The sequence below is a fragment of the Drosophila navojoa genome, chromosome 4 (genome assembly GCF_054131105.1).
Source record: "Drosophila navojoa isolate 15081-1374.11 chromosome 4, UAZ_NAV_1.0, whole genome shotgun sequence".
Taxonomy (NCBI): Eukaryota; Metazoa; Arthropoda; class Insecta; order Diptera; family Drosophilidae; genus Drosophila; species Drosophila navojoa.
The window spans coordinates 6,780,845-6,798,438 of record NC_142892.1 but is presented as its reverse complement, the minus strand read 5'-3'; the positions used below and the strand labels follow the sequence as shown (position 1 = coordinate 6,798,438).

Here is a 17,594-nt window from a genome sequence, read left to right as displayed (position 1 = left end):
TAATCTGATCGAACTGAGAAACGCGCTCGCTGCGCAGAGGGAATCCCTTTGTAGGCAGGCAACCGTCAATAGAGCGTGCGCAGGGCCTGGCCACAGGATACATGAAATATTTTGCTGTTTAGCGGTTGGAGATAAAAAATAGAGAAACGTGCTGATAAGGGAGTTGCAAGTGGATGGGACAGCTGTGGCAATAAAAGCAACTAATGATAAATCTAACAAAAAGCGATTGATTAAAGAAATTGCGAATATCAAAAATAATAATATGGGGTTCAATTTAAAGAACTAATTTGATCGAAAAATATACAAATACTGATATGGGTACTACAAAAGGGGAATAATTCAGCTAAGCAAATGAGGATAGATCACATTAAAAATGATATAAGACAAATGAAAAATGCTGTATATTCATATATTAATAATATGGGAATTGCAATGACAATAATTTTATAAAAGAAATTATCTATTAATACAAAAGTGTTTAAAAAATATATGGTAAACACTTTTTGGCTTCTCTCGAACAGAGTTACCAACAATTGAAATACTTATACACACATTGTATTATATGTATATATTCCCTTGTCACTTGTCGCCGTTGCCAGCTTTTTGTGAATGAATGAAGTACTTGATGTGTAATACAATACCCTCCATTAATTCAATTAACTGATGTCTACCCCAAAAAGAGACATAACCTCAAAATAAACACACAGAGAGAGAGAGAGAGAGAGAGAGAGAGGGAGAGAGACAGAGATGGATTGGGTAAAACTAACAGTGTGCCATAAAATAGATAAAAGGACAGCGCGTTGAATAAGGATGTGACAGTAGAGTAGATGGATGCTATAAAGCTGAAAGGCAAACAACAGAGGGACGCAGCTGGGCAATAGCTATACATACACATACATACACATATGTATATATTTATAGCTATTATTAGAAAGGGAAAGAGAAATGCATCTAAAATTACAGCTAACTAAGGTTTCAATTGCAGAACCATTTTTATGGCAGCTCATAAAATAGCGCTAGCATCAAAAGACTTGCGATTTCCCGCAGATTTTCATAGCTGGCGCATGCAAATGCCACTTGACCAACTACAATTCCTCACTCTTTTTCTTCTTCTTCTTCTTCTCTGGCTCACACTAATTGGCAAGCACTTTTCGCTGCGGGGAAGTCCCACTGTGCGACTAATGGATGAAATTTACGGCCAGCCAAGTTTTCTATGGGTCCACTAATTAATTGCCCCAATGCGGAGCCAAATGCACTTTGGAATGCCTGTTTATTGGAATTCACACATAAACCTAGGGCTTGTTATGTTGCTTTCTTCGTTTGCTGATGATAAAAGTTTTGAAATTCAATAAAAGGGTCTATGATTTTGTGTCTTGGCTCGTTTATAGGGGCTCTGGATATAACAAATTTATGTTTCTTCTTTATGATTCAATTTTGAATTATTAAGTGCTGCCATTAAGCAATATAATGCTGCCATTTACTATTAATATTGATGGGTTTTAATGAAACTTTAATATATATTATATATCATATTAAAGTTTATATATTTATTTATTTTTTTATTTTTTCTCATTTTTCATTTCTTATAGATTTTTGTAAGGACAAGAATAATTGCAAAATAATTCCCAATCAATTAGCTTGACTACTCGACTAGCTTATGACTGAGTGACGTAGCAGTCAGCTTTGATAATCGAAGCTTGCACACGCAGTGAGTGCTGTAGCAGACAGCTTTTGTGCTGCAACGTGGCTTTAATAATTAAAATATATCAAAGTTTAAACAAATTTTTTTTTATTAAATAAAATAAAATCAATTGATAAATATTATATAACAGTATAGAACAAAAAATATATTATATTTTATGTATAGTGTTCTTAAATTTGTATATTTTCTACTTACTCGTCGTGCACATTTTGAAGCTCATTAAAGGAATTTCGTTTAAAATTACGTAATATTTTATGTTCTGTTTTTTTCCTTTTCGGTTTTTTTTTTCGAAAGGCACTCAGGACTTGTGTATTGTGTTGTGTTGTGTGTGAGTGTGTGTGTTGTTTGTTTAATATTTTTAAAATATAACTGTTTTTGTTTATCTTTTTTTAATTTTTTTGGCACGGGTGTGAAGGGATTTTAAAAATCGTTGACTACGACGGGCAGCGCACGACGATCGGAGGGCCCGACTGACACCACTTAATGCGGCGGCAACTGCTGCTCATCGAGCTGAGGCACGTTTGTGGTGTTGAAACGGCGGCACGGATACCCGTTCAGCACGTTTTTGTACAAGAAATTGTACGGAACCGATAAGTTAAGAGCGAAAACTAAAACACAAAATGGAAAACGACTAACACGAGAGCCTAACTCCCTATAACTATATAAATCTGTTTAAAAAGTAGCTTTAAAAAACGCGACTACTACGAATCTCAATATATTCATCTCTATGTATAACAAATAACGGCTAAAAACTGTTTGTATACGGTATATATCTATATCTATATATATAGGGTTAAAAACGTTCTGTGTATATATTATCTTAACGAATTTCGTGTATTTGGTGTTTGTTTCTTTAGTTAAGGCAAATTATTGGCAGAGTTCGAGCCTAGGGCCTAAATATCTACAGAGCTACAAAAAATGTTGCATAAAATTTCTAAGGCACACGACGACAAATGCAACCAAAAAACGCGACTAAATTTAATAGTTAATAATTTTTTGTTTTTATATATATAACTTTTAAGGCACTTTGATGTTAGAGACTAAAACGAAAAGGCACGCGTAAAGGCAACAATAACAATAACTTAACGTTTTCTTTTCTATTTCAGTTTGAAGAACAAAAGGCACAAAACGGTGACGCGTGACAACTGCTTGAAGCAACACTTGAACTTGAACTGAAGGAACAGATGCAGAGTTGAATGCTGGCCTGGCTAGCTGACTGGCTGACTGGCTGGCTAGCTGGCTGTTGTTGTCTGACTCGATGATGATGTCAGCGCCTGGCGTTGTGTCCTGCCCGGATCGGAGGCTAGGCCTAGAATGATGTGCTACGCCGGCGACACATCGTGCGCTTCTGATGCAAACATCATTCATGCCACAAGTCGTAAGCAATATGAAAATCAACGGGCGTACAAAAACGCACCGACAAGCACCAACTGGGATGCTGAGCTCTGCTGCGCATGCTCCAAGCCAAAAAATGTTCAAGCTGAAACCGAATTATGGGCAACGACTGCACGTGCAAGAGGGATGGGCGCAGAGATCAACAGCTTTGGGGGTTGGAGTTGCTAGCTGCCACTTTGTCGACTATTTTTTTTCCTTTGCATACAAATATATGTATATTTTTTTTGGGCAACTGCGACAACAACCACCAACTGTGCGCTCAATGGGTGGGCCAGGACCACCAATGGCTGCGCTGCTCTGCTTATATACAACAACAAGCAGCAGCAGAAGCAGCCACAGCATCCTCCTGCTAAGTTGTATAAATGGCAAGACTAACTATTTTTTTTTTCTATTATATACAGAAATATATATATTTGTATATTATGCAAAATGGTATGCTTGCTTGATTAATTACAGTCAGCTAGATTAAGTATACGTCACTTGGGCAGCGTCTGCACTGAGCAAATGCAGCTAAAGTAGAGTAGGAAAAACTAACTAGAGTTGGCAACTTAACTAAAGACCCTTTTAATCATATGTATATATAGATATCTATATGCATGTATGTATGTATATATCTATATGGTATTCATAGCCCCAGCTAACAAAGCCAAGTCAAGTCAACTCAGCAAACGCTGCCGCCATGAAAAAACTCAACTGGCGCGACTTTCTGGCGCCACAGCCTCCATTTTGTCTGGCCATATAAAAGTTCATGTATGTGTGTGTGTGTTGACGCGTGTGCGTAGGAGTCCTGCGCCAGCAAGGAATCTGCACAGCTAACACTTTGCTGTGCTTGACGACAACGGCGATTCGATTCAGCATAAAGTAAAAACTTGCCAGAGAGACTGAGCATGGGGTATGCCCGACTAACAAGCAGCAGCAGACCAGAAAGAAAACTAGAAATGCCCAAGCCTATGAACTATTTATATGTACATACTATATCTACTATATTTATATAACTTTCAATCTCTCATTTAGCTTGCAAATCTTATCAGACTTCATATCACAGTCGTCTACATAGGGCATTGTGTCGCCTATCATGCGAGATGCCCATGGGCACCCTCTGATTGCTTTGCTTTGCTTCCACTCCCGTTTATTTGCGTGGGCGGCCAAAGGATAACAGAATGTCATGTAGACTGCGCCAATGTGGAGCCTTTTATGTAATTTCCACAATTTTTATTTTGTGTTTGTGAGCAAATGAAAAGAAATAAAATGGAGGAAAGAAAGAATTTCGCTCGCATAAATAGTCTGAGCCAGCAGAGAGCCAGAGGCAGAGGCATTAAAATTTCTAGAAGAAGAAGAAGAACACAACAATATCAAATCCATAAAAACCATGGAGAGGCACTGCGAGGCCTATTCAAAGTTCGTGCAGTCAAATTTGCTGAATCACAATTCCCCCCACAGAAAAAGAAAAGCAGAGAAAAGAAAAAGTTATCTCTATGAAAATTATATTGTTTCAATATCTAACGAAACTGTAGGGTATTCAAAGTTGGGCAGTCGTTAAACGAAACTACTTCTGAGGTAGTTGGAGCGGGCCACTACTGAAGGAGAGTGGCTCGTAAACCTATTTTTTACCATCACTTAGTTATGTTTTATAGCAGTTCGGTAGCACTTTGTAATCAGCTAAAATGAAATGTTTGTGAAGCGGGGGAGTTTGACTGGAATATACCCTGTAGTAGCTTCATTAGTAGATAACTAAATACACAAGTTATATATGTATATATAGCACAAAATCAATCTGCAAATAATCTATAATCTCTGGTAGCCTGTCGTTCTATAAACACTCTCGCTCTCCCTGTCTCTCCCACTCTCCCTCTCCTTCTCTAGCTTTTGCCTTGCTATATTCGCATTTCGTTATTCTATAGCTTAGTCTTAATTTGGTAAGTTTCAATGGGATAGATAATGTATATAACAAGAAAAGGGCGTGGCAAAGCCCATTCCTGATGAGAAGTCGATCTAGCCCTGTTCGATTCTATCTATCCATATTTCGAAGTTGTCGATCTCTAAACTTAAAATACTAAGAAAAACCTCAAACTAATTGTTGAGTAAATATAAATATAAATCAATATATATGTAAATATATAAATAAATATATAATTACTATAATATTAATTATATAATATTATAAATATATATTAATGTACATTATATATGTGATAAACATGCATTATTATATTTTATCAATATATATTTATGATTGTGATTCTTGAGCCCTTTAATAAATATATATTTCAATACACATAAGTATATTATTATGCCTTACGGCTATATATTTATATATATATATGTATTTATTCAATCGAAAAACTCACCTCAATTCTCATTAGCCGAGATGCGTGCCAGGTTTCGGTAGTAGTAAAAATGAGATGAAGTTAATGTTTCTTTTTTTTAAAAAGTTTCGTGCTAATTGTTGTCGTTGTTGCGTTTGCTTCGTTGTGGTTGTTGTTTCTTATTGTTTCTGCTACCTCTGTTTCTTCTGCTTCTTCTTCGTCTTCTAGTTGCTGTCGTTAAAATATTTGCTTAAGAAATCTGCAAGTAAAAAAGTGAGTTATAGACGTAAGTGCGATAAGTGCTTGATGTAATATAAATCTCTCAACAGTTTTCGCGGAGGGGTGAAAATGGAAAATGGAAAATGGAATTGCATGCCACGGCAGAACTTGCTGCACGCATCTGAAACGCATTTTTCCTGTTTTCATTTTCCATATTAGCGAAGCGCGACCTCACCAGCAGTGGATGCCACATGCTGCACGTAGGCACATATATGGGCAAATGCCGCCAAGTTGCTGCAGACAGCAGCCGGGTTTATCAGCTAGCAACAGCAGCAGCCACAGCAGCAGCCACAGCATCAGCTAAAGAATGTTGCACCCGACTTTTCCATTAGCGTTGTTTTGTTTATAAAAATCAATCAACACCCAAAAGCCCAAAAGCTGAACAAAGCGTGACTAAAAATGGGCTAAGACCGAGGCCGAGTCCAACTGAGAAACAAGGCGTTTGCTGCAGTTGCTACGGCCCGGCCAAGAATGCGGCAAGAGTGCAGCAAGAGTCAAGAAACCATTAACAAGCCAGCGGCCGACTTGCCGCAATGAAATAGAAAATGAGCCGAGCTGACCCAGCGCTGTGGCAGGTGCAATCAGCCAGGCGGCTCGTTGACACCCGCAGCGGCTGTAAAACAAAAGTTGCCGCATTTCGGTTGTCAACTATTTGTGGCGTGGGCCAACGATTGTGTGGCATCGGTGTGGGCGCTGCAGCACTTGACAGCTTGTTTGGCTCTATCTGTCTGGCTGATTGTAGGCCGATTGTGTTTGGCCAGCGGTTCGAGTTGGAGCTGTTGCTGCAGCGCTTGATAACGAGGCACGTAGTTAAAGCGAACACAATCTGAGACCTTGGCACGATTCTCACAATCATCACTAAACGATACTCAATAGCTGCTTGGGCGCTGTGGCACGTACGATCCGTGGGCGTGGCCGGTGATTGGATATGCTCAAGTTAACTAACTACTCGTCTCTAAATCGTTAAAGTGCTTAATTCATAAGAAGAAGAAGAAGAAGAAGAAGAAGGTCGGGGGAGGGATATAGCCAAGAGATGCAATACATTTCGATGCATTAACTATATAGTTCAGAATTATAATCTCAAGAGCTGAGAAGGGAGAGATAAAGGATACTCAAAACAACAAAAACTTGTAAAATAAAATAATATTATTTATTAAATTTATTATATGAGTAAAGAAAATGTTAGAAATTAAGTTTATTTCTGCTTCCATGCAAATAAATTTCCTTAGCTCGAATTATTTATATTTTCCAAGCCAATTTTATTGCGCACATCCAATGAAAATTGATTTTTTCGCAGTCTCTAAATAAAATATAGCCGTTGACTGATATATCTTATAAATCACATAACGCAAGATATATATAAATCATAAATATAAAAAAGTCGTTTTTATAAATAACACAAAAATTAACGAAATAGAAAGCAGAGAACCTAAATTCAAATGCGCAAAAGTTTGGCCAACGAATAAAAGCCAAAAGCCCACAGATTTTAATTAAGCCAAAAGAACATAGCTACAGCAGCTAGACTAGCTAGCATCGTCTGTGTGATATAGGGGCAACTAAAAATAGAGAAAAATCAACGATGAAACGTTTTCAAGGTAAACAAAGCATAATTCGGAGAGTGGCATAAATCTCTCACTGAGAGATCCAATGGATTTTCCATGCCCAATATGCTGGTTGGGCTCTGCTTTGCTCTGCCCTGCTCTAATGCCTCCCTCTGCGAGATGCCTGGGCTCATCAATGAAAGAAAACAGCCTACTGATCCACCTTCCCCGCCTGCTGCTGCCCAGTTCTTGTCACAAATTTCATGGCAGACTGAAAATAGAACGAGATCTATGAGGCGGAGGAGAGCCTGTACAAGATCAGAGCAACCATAAAATGCCGGCTAAAGTTGACGTCAAAAAAACAACAAGGTGTGACAAACATTTCTGTTGATCTTTGTGTGTAAGACCAGGGGCCACATAATGATCACTGATGATCATCACTTAACACAGATGATGATTGTTGGTCATTGATGATCATTGAACACTGCTACTAATCATGGAACAGAGATGATGATCAGTGGAGCCCCATGAGCTGGCCTATCTGGAGCTCCTTTCAAAGAATTACATATTCATGTATGCGTATTCTTTGTCTATGATCACAAATGATTACAAATGATCGCTGGTCATCTCTGATGATCGCTAATGATCATCAGCTCTTGCGCTGATGTGTATTCATTTCGGCTGACTAATTTGTAATGATCACTGATGATCATTAGTGGTAGCTAATGCTCATTAGTTCCCCAGTGATGCTGGCAAATCTTGAACGCCCCCCAAAATTGTGTATTCAGACGATTGGCTGGCACTGGGTCTGCGCCTTTGTGTATTTGGGGTCTTTTCATTTGATTTTTACGCGAATGACTCATCGTTGAATTTTTAGATATTTCATTCTATGCATTTTAGGTGTACGACCAGATGGTATAGTGAATAGAATCGTATTTGTATTAGCTGAAGCTATAATTGATGTCAGCGGAAATTCTGAGGCATTGACTAACATCTAAAATAATGAGAGTTGAATGTGTGTGTAAATCTAGAACTCAAACACAATTTGTTGAATTATCAACGGAATAAATATTAAGAATATAAATATGTATAGAAAGTTATATTAAAAATTTTAAAAAGTCGGACGAAATATTAACAATATAAATACATATGTATGTATAGAAATTTATTAAGGAAATTTTAACAAGTCTTCGTCATGTAATGCTTAACACAAAAGTATGGGGTATAGTTTAGTTTTAGTTTATTACTACTAATACATATAACTGTACATTACGAGAGTTTCCGCAGCTGAAAAACTTGGGCTTTATGCTCTTCAAAGTTTCCGCGTAATTTAGATAAAATCTTTTCAAACGCTTTTTACTATCATAACTCTTATACGCTTAATACGTTTCTTTACCACCCAATCTTGGCGATATAATCATAAGCTTCTTTTGCTTTCATAGATACATATATTTAACCTATTTAGGAAGTCATTCAACTTTAACTTTATACATATAGTATCGCACAGCTGATCGCTGGCTAGCAATTTATAATATTTAGTAAACATTTCGCGTTGGGCAGCTGCGATAAGATTTCGCTAGAGTTTCTAAATGCAAATTGTAAACGCAAAGTAGAGCGAGATTAACAAAGCAGCTGTCTAAAGCAAATAAACGCTGTAGCTAAAAAGAGGAAGACAGAGAATGTGAGAGTGAGTGAGAGAGAGACAGCATGAGATTGAGTGTATGAGAGAGCTGGGAGTCTATTGGGTCAACTAGACAACTAGACAAGAGCGAACTTTGACTCGCCAGCTCCGACTGAGACTTGGGAAATGGCACTCTGGATGTAACTGCAGATAACCCCGGCTGTAATTTGAGTAAACAAGACTTTGAGACGCAGACGTCGTCACTCGGGCAACTCTTCGCCGCGCACACAATGCCGCACAAATTTTGTATCACTATCAACAGCACTAACAACAACAACAACAACAACAACAATGAGCATTCACTCTCTGGCTTATTGATGGCAAAATCCAGATAAAAGATGCATTAAAAGTAACAAAATACACAATAAATAAACACAAACAATAGCAAACAAACAAATCAAATCGAATGACGTTCCAAGCCACTGAGAAGGGTAGAGGGTTTGCTTTGCTTCAAAAAGTGGGCGTGCCATGCATTGGGTGGGTGGATTGTGGTTGAGTGGCTGAGTGGCCCTGTAATTTTCAATTGGACTGCATCAAGGTGGAAAAGGGGGCAGAAGCCACACACACACGCGCTCTCTCACACACACCCACCCACACACACACACACCCATTCATAATGACAACAAATTATGTCAACAGATAAACATCAGTGAAGCTAATTAAAAGGCCTTGTGACTCTTTGCTTACAGCTTAGCTCTAATTAAGTTTCACTTATGCTGTTCAAAGATTATCAATTGAGTCACGTTGCGAATATCCTTTCAGTGCGAGCTGTCGCTGCTCAGTCTACGCATCCTCCAGCAGGCAGCACTTGAGGCCAATGCCAAGAAAACATTTTATGATTGGCTGCCAACCAAAAAAAAAATAAAATAAAATGTGTTTAGACAACTTCTCATTCCCAGCTACTTTAAGCTGAAGCAAATGCTACAACTGCTGCTGCTGCTGCTGCTGCTTCTTCTTCTTCTTCTTCCTCTTTTGCTAGTGGCGCTGCTTCTCCTTTTGCAGGGGTCGCAAAAAATTAGGCTCCCGCCAGTCGGGCTCCAATGTGATTTTCGCACAAGTGAGTGCCAAAAGAGACAAACACAAATATATATACACATATACACACACAGAGAAGCATGCACTAAGAGCAAAAATGGGTAACTATCTTTTATTTATATTATATTTTCATTATATTATATGTTTAATTATAAAGTCTACTGAACATTTGCATGATATATAAATATATATTCAGTTAAGAGATAACCAAATATAGTTAAATTAATTTCATTTTTATCAAAATTTTATCTATTTTGAGATAAGTTGCAAACTTTTCATATTATATATATATTTTTTATGGATAAATATATTTTTTTTATTATTATTTTTTTTTATCAATACCAAATTTTGTCATTTTCATGATAGTCTATGGTCTTCCCTATAAGAAACTTCTCTTTCACACTCAAAGAATCTCTGCTTAAAGTTGGTTACATGATTTTACTATGGAATAGCTAGTTAATTTCGCTCAGTGCACATACATACATATATATATTACTACAGACTGATACTTATATATGCTATATATATAGCACTTGGGCGACTCCCGTTGCTACGTTGACTTTGGCATGCGATTTGCGTACTTGAATGCCACATTGCATCCATAAACTAACTGAGAATAAGACGTAAAATGAGATATACGAGGGAGGGCGAGGGGTACGAAACTGTCGAACGGACTGGCACAAAGGCTTTCATTGATTAAAGCCTGCGCCCTGGCCCCTGCCACGCCCATCAAGGCCAGGCGAGAAAACTCGCGATAACTGCCAATGGACACGCCACACGCCCAAACAGACGGAAAAGGGGTTTTATTTTATTTTATTTGTTTTTTTTTCGTATTTTGTTGATTTTTTTTATTTATTTTATTTTTTTTGCAGCAGCAGCAGCATATCAAATCACTTAGGGGAATGAAGATTTAATTGGGTGGTGCGACGGTGCAGTGGTGCAAGCAGCGAGGTATGTGAGCATTGACAGTTTATGAGTGGAGCACGCAAATTTATTTTTTTTTTTCGCATTTATTTTTTATATTTTTTGTAGCCATTTAAACTTTGGGGTTGGGCCAAGAGACGGAGCTAGGTCAAACGGACTACTGAAAGGGAGCTCTTTTAAGTAAATTAATGCTTAGCTTGGAACTTAAAAGAGCAAAGAGGAAGAGGATATAAGAGGGGGACCTATGTATATCTGTGTATATACAATCGATGGAAATACAATTTAGATAGTAGCAGAAATTTGATATGAAAATACAGATAGACACACCTACATATGTATATGTGTTTTATTGAATATGTATATAGAAATATGTTGATCAATAATTATATACGATATCAAAAAATTCGGATCTGATCTGATATCATATGATTTTACGTCAGATCTTACAAAGTAACTCTGCATTCCAAAGATATTTGATCTTTATTCATTTCATTAAAATTCGCAGACAGTTTAATCAACACAAATATACACTACAAAAAGCAATTACAAGGAACTGCATAATAAAAACATTTGACAGATGTTTTAAATGCTTAATTAATATCAAGAAAAATGGAAATAAAAGAATTTACAGCTATATCTAGTTACAAATCAAGTATTGAATGACTGATTGTATACATATGTATAATCATATATATAGTATTTGCTCACAATATAAACTCTTGCTGTGAACGCGTGACGTAATTAGGCAAAAGGTTTTATGATAGTAGCCCTACCCTGAAGCGTCTCAGATTAAATGCGGTAAGCATAAGGAATGTAAACAGTTATGGGAATTTATATAGGTATTCATATAGACGAGTAAACAAATACATACAAACATATACATATATACAGTGAGTAGATAAAGCGAATGTGAGTAGCGAATTCCAGTTTGCATATTTAAAATCTTTTCATAATTTCAACAAGGCGACAGACTTGAGTCTCAAGACCGCGAGTCTTGTCTATATATAGACAAGATATAAATATACATACATATATTTAAATGCATATGCAAAGAGAAGAACGCACACACACACACACACACACACCGAGTTGCAATCAATGCATATTAAAATTATTATAATAAATCCTTATCAGGCCGCTCAGAGTCAACAATGAGACTTCCTTCGATGACTAAGCGCCTGGCTGACGCAAAGCTGAAAAAAAGTGGGCTGTCAGCCAACGGGGCGTGACCAGCAGCAGCAAAAAGGGAAATACTCGAAATTCCAATGAGTTAGCCCCCCACACTCGAATCCGATTGCGCTTTGGTTTCAGTTTTGCTCGTTCTCCATCTCTCTCCCTCTCTGTCTCTCTGTGAGTCTGTTTAAGTGTCTTGGAGCAGCTTCACCTCCACCATTTGCCACTTGCCACTTGAGTTCCGCGTAATTAAGAAACATTCCAAAACAATAAACCATATATATACAAAAATATCTATATATACGTATGTATATGCCGGAATATGGCCAAAGCCTATCAAACTCAATAGAAATACTGAATTTCTAGTTCTTGCTCAAAACGTAAACTTGTATTTTTGGTTTATTTTGCGCTTTTTCAAAATACCCTGTAGTTGTAAAGGGGCATGCTACTACTGTGCCGAGCTGTGAAACAGACTAGAGAGAGTAGACTTTGATTTTCATATTCAGATATATATATGGTAAAATATATGCTGACCAAAAAAATGCTGACATAAGAGAGAATATCGAAGATATATATAATAGTTTTATACATTTTACAGGGTAACTATTAGGTCTCACATGCTTCATTCGCTCATATCTAAACAGATTCCTGACCTAGATTGTTGGATCTCTAGCTACTTTTATTAATATTTACCAATTCAAAGGGTATCTGTTAGTCTTACACTCTTGTTTTAGACACCTTGTTTTGTATTTATTTTCTTGCTTGTGCTTTTCTGTAGATTTGTGTTTGGGTTGTTGTTTCTGAAACATGTGTGCGGCAGCAGTTTGAAAGGCGGCATAAACGAAACAGAAGTATCTGTATCTGTATCGACATACATATATTGCCACACTCACACACACACACACACACACACTGTGTGTACTTAGATATGTGTGAATGCATGTATTTTGTTGTTTCTGTGTGCAGTGCACAAATAAAAATGCTGAGGCGTTAAAAAAATAGAGCACACACAGTTGTTATTTTTATAAATTTTTAATTGTTATTGCTGTCTACATTGTTGTTGTTGCTGCAGTTGTTGTTGTTGTAGCTGTTGCCCATTTGGAGCAGTGAATTTTGATACGATACAAAATTTTCAATTTTCTTGCTTAATTTGTTTCAATTGAGCTTGAAACATGAGGCAAACATTTGCTTTTCGGCGTTTTTACTTTGCTTTCTTTCGTCTGAGAAGCTTTTGGAGAGGCTAACAACGATTTTAAATGGAACAACATAATTTCTGTATGTTTTAGCTACAGGTAACAAAGAGCTACAAAAATTTATAAACTGTAAGAAAATGTGAACAGATTTTGAAAATTACTTTTTACCGACTTCATGGAGTTTTCACAGGTATTTAGCCTAGCTATTTAATAATGATAGTAATTTCAAAGCCAAGTTAGTTTTATATTTCCATATATCAGTATATCATCTGAGTTTAGATTTATCTCCCTAGAGCTTTAGAAAAGAAGTCACGTAATTGCAAAAAAAAAAAAAATCAATGTTAAACTATAGAGAAGAGACATACAAGAGACAGACAATAGCAGATCGTAAAATAAAGTACGTCTTGAGCTATATAAGAGGCTATATATAGCATATAGGCTTTATAGAGAAAACGCGTAAACGCAATTCGAAAGTTGTGCGACAACAAATCAATTTTTTTTTTGGTAGCTGCGATGCCATTTGGACATGGAACACAGAGACAGGAAAACAAGTGTAGTAAATATTTAGTAAATGCAAAACGAATGCGGACTCAATTAATAAAGCATGCGAAAACTATTTAAGCCAGAAATTAAAAGCGAACGAAAATCGAGCTGGGACGCCCACAAATGCCAACAAAACTGGCCCAGATACAAATTCGAATCGAGTTAAGTTTTTCATTTGCATTTTTTACTCAATGAAATTTTGTAGTGTGTATGCAAGCTTGTGTGTATGTATGTGTGTGTGTGTGAGTGTACACGCAGCGGATGCATAAGTCGGACAAATCCAATTGGAAGCCCACACAGCGACAACAACAGCTACAGCAACATGAACAACAACAACAACAAAATGGAGAACGCGACAATTTGAGAGCGTTGACATGGAGTGAAAATGAGCTTTGATTTCTTTATATGTGATTTGTTTATGTGGCCAGGCCAGACCATAACTGCGGCTTATAAATAAGGTCAAAAGCAATGTGTGTAGCGCGAAAGACAAACGAAACGAGCATTGATATATTCGTAAAGAGATAATGGAGAGTATACAAGAAACGCCCACAAAAGCCGCAGCAGCGAAATTTGCCAAACGATCCAAAAAACAGACGGCTGCAACTGAGGCGCTGACTGCGACGCCGACTGAGATGCCAACGCCGACTGCGAATGGCTAATGACAGATGACAAAAATAAAAATAAAAAAAAAAAACAAAAACTGAAAAAGCTGAGCGCACAGAGATTGAAATGCAAATAAAAAGCGAACAAACGAAATAAAAACAAAAACGACAAATGGCGCGCACGTATCTCAAAGATACACAGATACATACATACATAATATACGAACAAAATAAATAAATAAAGTAGCACAGGCAGTGGAGGAGGACGCGCAGTAGCAGCTGCCTAGGCAAACTAGCTGGCTGCGCAGCATACAAACACGCACACACACTCACAAACGCTGGGAAACATTTATACAAATCATATGTATGTATAAAACAAAATATAGAATTGAACAAGAACAAAAAACACACTAATAAAATAAAGTCAGGGGCAGCGGCTACGTCAGCGGCAGCGCGATGAGGTAATACGCCTGCCTGTGCTTGTTTTTAACTTTATGAACAGCATCAAATAAACCGAAAGAAAGAACGAAAAAATAAAATAAAACACTTATACGCTGCTGTTGGCTAATTTATAAGAGTCAAGGATACTTATTGGCTGCAGTCTGATTAGTTTTTCTTTGATTTTCACGCGCTGCGCAGGCGCCGAGCACAACGTAGGCGCGTGGGCGTGTTTCAAGATTACACAATTAATTTGCTTGTTTGTGCTCAGGTTCGTTGTTGGTGTTGTCTTTTAGTATGTTATCCGTGGAAATAGCGCCATATGTCACGCACTAATACGCGCAAGACACATTCGCACATGCACACATACACATGTACAGCAGCCGAAAAATTCGGCGATAACTACTGCATAAGTATGTATGTATTTATATAAAGCTGTATATATTTATATACCTTCTGCTGAATTTCTGGCGTTTTAAATTTGTATTTATTGCCTTTTGATATTTGAACTTGAATATCGCACATATGCACACACACACAGAGAACACACAAAAATATATGTATGATAATATTTTTCTTTTTTATATAGAGAATTTATCGATATCGGCGACGGCACGTATCGGCACCGACGACAGCCAAAACAGAACTGAGGAGCGCCTACAGCTGCGCGCCGAACGCAAGCGGCTCAAGAGAGCGAGAGTGAACACAAATGAAGAAATGAGCACCAACGCGGCACCTGCTACGCTCTCTACGCTCTTTAGCGCTCGATCGTCAAGACAGTGGGAATGTAAACAAACCAAAAACTGACAAAGAGACGAAGAGCTAGCCAGTGAGTGAGTGGGAGAGTAAGCTGTTAAAAGAAGAGCTGAGGACGCTTGCCAGTGGGTGCATAACAAACGCAAAAACAATGACAACAACAACAATAATGTGGATGACTAATTTCTGTTAGTGATGGCAAATTTCTGTTGCTGTTGTTATTTTTTGCAAGACGCAAAGAGGAAGCGGTAAAGTGGAAGTGGAAGTGAATTAATAGTCAAGACGCTCAAAAGTGTTACTCACTTTCCAATTAGCTGGAACACTTAATAGACGACAATAGCCATTGTGCGTAAAGAACAACAAAATTTGTCACACGTTTCAAAGGGCCGTAAATTGAATTCAATTGCAAGCTGCAATTTGTATAAATAGCTATATATGTATGTATATATACAGACAAAAAAGTGTGTAAACAAATGAGGCGAGCTTCGGTGGATGATGATGAGTCGTGAGTCGTTCGTCCCCTTGTTTTTCAATTATGCTCTATTATTGACACAGTCATTAGGCAATTGATGCAGCGACGCGCCGCTTCTTACTCTCTGTCTCCCTCTCCCTCTGACAAACAACAGAGAATTGAAAGAGATTTCACATCTTTAAGTCAGCGGGAGATCCACACGCGCCTCCGATTCTGACTTTATCGCTCACTCCGGGCTCTTAAGGGTTGCAATTGCATTTAATTAAGCCAATTCGCCAACTGTCTGATTGACTGGCTGCCAGCTGAGACTCTAAACACTACTCAGAATCTGTTACTGCATTCTTTAAATTTCTTGTTCTTTTATTGTTGTAGCTGAAGTATGTGTACTATAGTAGAAGACCGTCGTTAACTTATCTTATCTCTAACTGAGCGCCGTAATCGTACGTTTGTATGTTTTGGTCTGTATTGTTCACAGTTGATTTTTCAATCACAACACATACGGACGATAAGGCTGTCATCAAGCACTAATAATATAGAAATTGCCTACTTGGAAAGCCGTACAGAAAGCCGTATTACAAATGAAATTATTTAGTTATAAGCAATGCTGCCTTAATAGAGTATTTGATCACAAGTCAAATAAAAGAGTTCATTTAAATATTTTCGACATTTTTCAACACTTCACTCCTTGTGGTCAAGCTTGTTAAGGCGTAGTTCGGGCTCTTGTGTTAATTGAATTACATGTTGGATATATTCTTGCTGTTGTTGTCGGTCTCAACTGTGCGTGGGGACGAATGAAGTGTGCTGCAAACAAGGCTCGCGCTGTTTGGTGGCAAATAAAGTTGCACTTAATTAGCATAAACACACACACACTCACACAAACAGCATGCGGGTGATGACAGTAGCGGCAGCCGCTATAAACTCCAGCTGGTCGCTTAAACGCATTAAATTTGCTAGCGGCGCCACAGAAACGGGTCAGAATTCGCGTGACCATCATAACAAATGTGTAAAGGGCAACCAACTGGGGCGCTGCCGCTGACCACCCCAAAGGAGGGAGCACCATGAGCAGCCACACTAACATCAACAACAACACAAGTTTGCAGCTGAATTTGCATTGGCTTTGTTTGCCCGCACACAACACCAAAACTGTACATCCTTGAATTGCACATGAATGTTGGTTTGTTTAATTATTAGAAACTTACAGAATTATGTGGAAAATCAGGTGCGAAGATAGTTAAAAATGTATAAATAAAACAACACAATAAAACGGGACGATAGAGTGGGTCGCGCTTTTCGATACTTGCGGTGCAACACTGTAGCCAACTATCGATATAAGTCTTAAGTCGTGGGCGATAAGCACCAGTGCAATGTGACGATAGTTGTGCATGAATGCGCGCGCAGGTGCCTACTAGGCGCCAATATTTAAATTTTCCCTATAACTCGTGTAATGAAATTTGTATATAACTTTAAGATATTTAAGTTTGGATACTGAATATACTGAATATACAACAACAACATGATTAATGATAGCACAGATGCTTGCGCACACCCCCACAT

At 37.8% G+C, this 17,594-nt stretch overlaps 1 protein-coding gene and 1 long non-coding RNA gene across 5 annotated transcripts in view; one reads left to right on the top strand and one right to left on the bottom strand.

The window, feature by feature from the left end:
- rhea (Talin_middle and talin-RS domain-containing protein rhea) overlaps positions 1–17,382 on the bottom strand; it is a 32,243-nt gene extending 14,861 nt beyond the window's left edge. For 2 of the 4 annotated variants that reach the window (XM_018099806.3, XM_018099808.3), the window contains exons 1-2: positions 17,240–17,382; positions 5,446–5,662 (exon numbers count right to left, since the gene is read on the bottom strand). The gene's annotated coding sequence lies outside the window, so the exon portion shown is untranslated. Of the gene's footprint in view, positions 1–1,897; positions 3,092–5,445; positions 5,663–15,265; positions 15,445–17,239 lie in introns of those variants that run through there. The other 2 variants (XM_030383020.2, XM_089260261.1) reach the window with 2 other exon arrangements.
- LOC149091360 (uncharacterized) lies at positions 15,586–16,697 on the top strand. Its single transcript, XR_016196838.1, has 2 exons — positions 15,586–16,073; positions 16,124–16,697. It is a non-coding gene; the product is annotated as an uncharacterized LOC149091360 (long non-coding RNA).
- Positions 17,383–17,594: the final 212 nt, after the last annotated feature.